Genomic DNA, 6354 nt, shown 5'->3' on the forward strand with positions numbered 1-6354 from the left:
ACCAGATTTGTTGCTAGAGATAAAGCTCTAGCAAAGGACAATGTTTAACAAAAGTATCAAAGGATTTCTCACAAAGCAATACTCAATATACACTTCACATTACTAATACCAGGGAAAGAAATACAGATAGCCACTGTAGATCATCCATCTCCAGGGGAAAAGGACTCTCTGCAGTAGGTTGTGTAAAACTTCTGGCGGCCCAGAAGTCCCTGTGTGTTATTTCAGCTGTGTTTCACTGAAGATCACAGTATAAAACAGCGAACCCTTAAACACATGCTTGCAATTAAGCTCATGGTGTCAACCAGTATGCCAGCACTGCACACCTGGATGAGTGTATGGAGATCAGAGAGTGTTAAATAGTTGGTAGATTGCTTTCCTTTCACTCTTTGCTTGCCCAGTATCCCAGTGGCAATTGTTTGGGTAAGCTGCAACAAATCACATTGCAGAAGGAAAACAAAATACTGCCTCAGCTTCCATAACAGCATCAAGCTCATACTGTAGCTCAGCTAAATCTTCCTTTGAGGTCTTGGCCAGACAAATCGTTATTTAACACACCTGCTTTTATTTTTTTTAATAAAATTGTCTTTAAAATGTATGGGGCGCAACAGAGGGTATAAGGTATACAAGGACGGACAGTGCACAGTCAGCCAAATAAGCAGCTAAATGCAATAAATAAGTAACGAGAGGAAGCAGAAGGTCCTGAAAGACAGGCCCATAAAGATGCAGGAATGCCCGAGACAGCAGTCTCACAGATGGGCAAACACTAAAGCTTTGCTGCCAGACAGCCACCCAGCACAGAGGACACAGAAGACAAAGCTGCCACCTCTCCAGGCAGGTGTGGGAAGGCCCCAAACACAGGCACAGTCACTCCCAGGGCTAGAAATAGTAATGCTCTACATGGGAGTAGTCAGAGAGATGCTAATTGAAGGTCACAAGGGTAAGGAGAATCCATTCCTACTTACAATGATAAGCTCAGTGTGACTGTCCCAGAGGGATTAGATAGCCTGCAGTTTCCATTCGATGAATACTTGGCATTGTGTGGTAATGACGGTGTGACCCATTCGAGCAAATCTGGAATTGATCGCTCTTCTTCTTTTCTCTTTCCCTGAGACAAGAAGGGCAACAATCACCTGGTTCCACATGTCCAGCAAATCACAGAATCATAGAATCATAGAACTATCCAGGTTGGAAAAGACCTTGAAGATCATCAAGTCCAACCGCAGCCTAACCGTAGTACCCTAACTCTAACAACCCTCTGAGGCAGGATTTCTACACCTTTGAAAGCAGGGCAGTAAGTAACGTGCCCAGGCTGCTTGCCTGCTCAGAAGGATAACAGAAATGAAAATGGAGGTTGGGGAGGGAACTGGTAAATACAGAAACACATGAGGAAAAATCCCAACGTTCGTTTGTTGGAAAGAGACACTGTTGTGAAGCTGTTAAATCCGAGTTGATGCCATTATTCCCAAGCGTTTCATTGATTCGTTACGTTGCCAAAAACATTATTAACTACCCAGATCACTGTGTGCCCTTGGCTTCTCATTTCTCCATTTAAATGGATGGAGACTGGAGGAGATACTTTCAAATAGAGGAGCTGTAAATTCAAGCAGTACTTGATTTTTAGAGGTGGCATGATTTCTTAACTGCCAGTGAAATGAATCAGAGGGGCATTTGCTCAGCACTGCTGAAAATTAGGGTGGTTTTGCTCAGATAGTGCATTAATGTGAAAAAAAAGGAAGGAAGAAAGGAAAAAAAGCCTAGCTTATGCACCTGGGTTGAAGATTGACCATTAGTTTTTATCAGATGTCAGTCTGAGGCCAAGTGCCTTAGTGGTACGTGAAGAAAATCCTCACTTCATCCTTCACAAATGTTACAAGCAGCGATTTTGACTCAGCTTTTCTTTCTTAGTAGCAAACTGTGGTCTGGAGATTCATGGGTCTGCTCTATTACTATTTAGATGCTCATTAATTGAGTTGTCCCCGTTGGAGCACAGGCAGGGTAGCAGCAGGACCGATGCCTAAAATTTCTGACCCTGGCAAAGGAAATCCCTTTTCACTGTTCCTTAGGTGAGGAAAAGCTATAAATAGATTTGTTTACCATGAAAATGCAAAGGGCCTGTGGTATATTAATTTTTCATACGGAAAAAGATATAAACAGGTTGCAAGTTTAAATAATTTACTTAGAAGAGGTAATAGCCTCTCTTTTATCTAACTCATTCATTTTTCAAACACAGATGTTTCTGAGAAACAAGCATTTGCTGGCTCCTCAACGTTTTGCAGTAGGTGTCTTTTTAGTGGCTGAGTGCAAACCCCAAGTGATCAACCCAAGGGATCGGCCTCAGTGCTCCCTCTTCTCGCCACAGCTGGATCAGGTGAACAGCAGTGTGAGAGGAGGAAGCCCCTGTTGGTCAAGTAAAATGCACGGGTGTAACACAGTGAACCATTCACCAGAGCAGACTTAGTCTCTGCAGTGATACTTGTAGAAATTTATTCTCAAGCCTCTTGGGAATACTCTTTCCCACTGCAGTTATTAGATGAACGGCAAGCCTTGCTGGGCTTTAGTCATCCTGCTTTCGGGAGTTACACTCTATATAAGGAAGAGGAATGGCTCCCAAACCTTTTCTGGCTACATATTACAGTACTGTTGAATCTGATAATTATGATTAATGCTGTGCAGGAGGTTATGAATACAACAGTGCTAAATACAGAACTAGAACAGAAAATGTTTTGAAACGCACCCAAAACATTCAAAATACTTCACAATACCAGAAAAAAGCACTGTAGTCTTTCCTTACAAACAGGCCCATCTTTCAGAAATCTCCATTCAAGTATCAATGTTGAGAGCATTTATTTGCCAAGCATTAAGTTTAGTTAGAAACTGAATCAGGAAACAAAATCTTCTGTTGCTTTCAGCTCCATTGCCAACATGAAAGAGCATCAGAAGCACAAAAATAAGGAGTATGTTATAAGGTATTGCTCTCACACTGGGGAAAGAAGCTTTGAAAACACACTGCCTCCGGTCTCCAAGGCCTGTCAGGAATTGCATTAGCAACAAAACTGGCAAAAGAGTGTCTTAATCTCTTCTGAGCAGTGGTGGGGTGCAACCAGTCATGAAACACTTTCTACCGTGCAAGGTCTACTGATAGGAAGCCAAATCAGTGTCTCCTCTCTCACAACAGAATGGCCCTTTTAGAATAAAGTATAGTAAAATAACTGCCTCCAGAATTCCACATTGTGAAGCCATCTGACAGATGGCAGCTGATGTGAATGTTTTGACCTAAATTACATATCTGAGGGACAAAGAGCATTCTGCACTTTGGGTGGATAGCTAAATCATGCCTACGCTATTTGTTAATGATAAGCTTAGGAGAGCTGATGATACTGGGCAGCATCTATTTTCCTACAGCGATACGGCTTCATGGAACAGTCCCATATCAGTCTGATATTAGATTGCAAATATTACAGTGCCAAACAGCGAGGAGTACGAGTGAAGTTCCTCTGCTAACATTTCTTCGTGCGAAATACTCAACAAGTAGCTCTGGGTGTGAGATTCACTTACAGAAGCTGTTATCTATTCAGACACAAAATTTGAGCTCAGTGGGTAAATAATTTGCTGCAGACAGCTTGGGTAGATAGACTGTGGCAGGCTGGGCATGCCAACATTGTTCTCTGTACCCACAAAAAGCACTTCTAAGGTTACGTGCTGCAGATCAACGTAATGGAGAAGCAGAACATCAAACATTTTCTGTATGGAAAAAGTGAATGTGGTGCTTTTGTCAGCTGCTTCCAGAAGACAACATGAATCTGTGAGCAGGAAAGAGGAAGCTCTAATATAGCAAAGATTTTCTAAAGGGCAAGTCAAGCAAGCATTCTCTGAAATTTCCAACAGAACAAGCACACGTATTCCAGGCAAATCTGCTGTCCAACTGGATCTGTTTACAACCTGCCTTATCTCGGAGGCACAGCTGAAATAATAACAAGGATTTTGATGCTGGTGAGTTACTTTACATATGGCTTATCAAAACTCAGGGTGACTTGGGAACGTGAAATATTTGCTGTAAGACACAATAGTGTCAGAATCAGAGACTGACACAAAAGAATGCCCTCATTGCTGGCCAGCTTATGGCTGTGTGCTCTGGGGGGCAGTGGAAAATGACTCGTTTCACTTTGAGGAGGGGGCTTGAGGAGGCTGTGGAACAAAGGGGAATATAGGTACAAATCACAGAAGTTGCAGGTCTATATTTCTATCAGTATTACTGTCACAGGAGATGGTAGTAAAGATATGATTTATTCTTCCACACTTTTGTAACATGCTGAAGCCTCAAAGCAGGCTGGAGAAAACTGCAGTGGGACTGGGTACGACGTAGTGCTTTCCTTGTTAAAGACACATGACTAGCCTCCTGCTTCCTGCACTTCCTAACCTTGGTGATCTGAAGCCTGTTTGGTGCTGACTGTGCCAGGCTGTGGTTCCAGTGCACAGATTCTTGTGCAAAGGCAATCAGCTACCCTGTGGGGACAGTTAGTGGCTCTCCCAGAAGAGGACAGTAACTTAATGTGAAGACTGCAGAAAACCCAAAGCTTCCAGCAGACTTAACAGGTAGATAGTGAATCAGTAGGAATCTTGCCATAGGCATCCCTGGTCCACTCCTACCAGCCGCTGGAGTACACTTGGCTTCTGCACCCTCCAAGGAACACTCACACACTTCCACCAGCTCCTGAATCATCTTTGTGTTGTCAGAGCAAATGGTTATTCACTGAAGCCAGGGACTTTTAACCAGGTCTTACCTATTAATATTCACTTTACTCACAAAGGTGAGATATCAAGGGGAGAAAGGGCTCATATTATTTACTGCTTAAGTAGAACAATTGATTCTTCATGGAACAGAAATACTGGCACAGAGGTATCAATCAAAATCCTAGTCGGTAGCCCACAAGTGTGTTAGAATGTGTGCACCAGAAGAAAGTGGCAAAAAAACCCACCCCAAACAAACAAACAAAAAACCCTTCACCTTTATCTTTCATTATATGGTAACAAAAGATTGTCTGGTATCCTATCTGACTCACCCGTCTGCCTTTCTTTTTGTCTCTGAAGGAGGATAGCAGGACATACTGCGTTACCCTTATTCAGTATTTAAAAACATAGAAAACTGATGATGATACTGTGCTCTGTCAGCCCTTTAGAGGTCTCACAATACTTCATAAATGCTAATTCAGCCTTAGAAAATCCAGTAAGATAGGCTGAAGTCATAAATAAGAGAAAACCGAGGCCCAGTGGCAGGCTATGATTCACACAGTATTGCATCAGGAAGGGATCTTAAAAACATGGAATTTTTGCAACAGAGCAAACTGATTGGTGAGGGATAGGTCCCCATTCTCACTGAACTCCTAAACAGTGCATCTGCTTGTCTTACAGGTGTCGACCCCACATTAGCTATTGCCACCAGTGGATAAATCAGAACATTCCAGGATTCATAATTCTCAAGGTAATCACCTTTATAGAACACTTCATCTTCTTTCTTACTTGCTGCGTGTATCTGATACTGCTAGTTGTACAAGCTTTAAGAGGACAGGAGGTGCTTTCTTCCTAAAGCTTTCTTGATGACATTCTCTGATACTCTCCAGGGACTCCTGAACTGTGAGAGCTCTTTAAATGGAGAAGCTGCAGCCATGGAAGATGAGCATTTTTCCATGCTCAGATCACGAGACCTTTGCAATCTGTTTTCCTCTCTTGCACCCCCAGTTCATGGTCACCCTAGCCTTGCAAAGCTATAATTTGCAGAGTTGCTCCACACATTACTCTTCAATCACCTCTATATTTTCTAGGATTAAATTATCCTAATAATGGTTTACCCCACACTATAGATACAGAGGTAGTCAGCTCTGGTACACTTTATAGCTAAGGTGCAGTGGTGGAGAACAAGGACATACTGCTTACAGGCCTGTAAATCATAGAGATGTTCTGCGTGGCAAGGAGCCCCAACTATAAACTGTGGCAGATCCAAAGCATCTCAGTGTGTGTGCCACATTGGCAGGATCTTGTGGGCAGGCAGGATAGCATGCAGGAACCATTTCCAGAGCTATGAGGAGTAAGCCAGAAAACAGCTGTGAACATGAGCTCTGCTCATGCTGGATGTGAGCTAACCACTTTGAGCTGTGATGTAGCTGCAGACCTAGGTCAAGGTTAGCACTGCACTGCATAAATGAATCCTCTCTCCAGAAGAATGGGGAACACCCAAGTGACTCAGCAAGAGTCAGCCTGTCTCTGGCATGACCAGAAATAACAAGCTTGACAAAGCTTAGACCTACGTTTGGCACAGACATTGAGTACATCACAGTGTGCTCTCAGGTGCACCCAGCA

This window comes from Excalfactoria chinensis, chromosome 3, assembly GCF_039878825.1.
Source record: "Excalfactoria chinensis isolate bCotChi1 chromosome 3, bCotChi1.hap2, whole genome shotgun sequence".
Classification (NCBI taxonomy): domain Eukaryota; kingdom Metazoa; phylum Chordata; class Aves; order Galliformes; family Phasianidae; genus Excalfactoria; species Excalfactoria chinensis.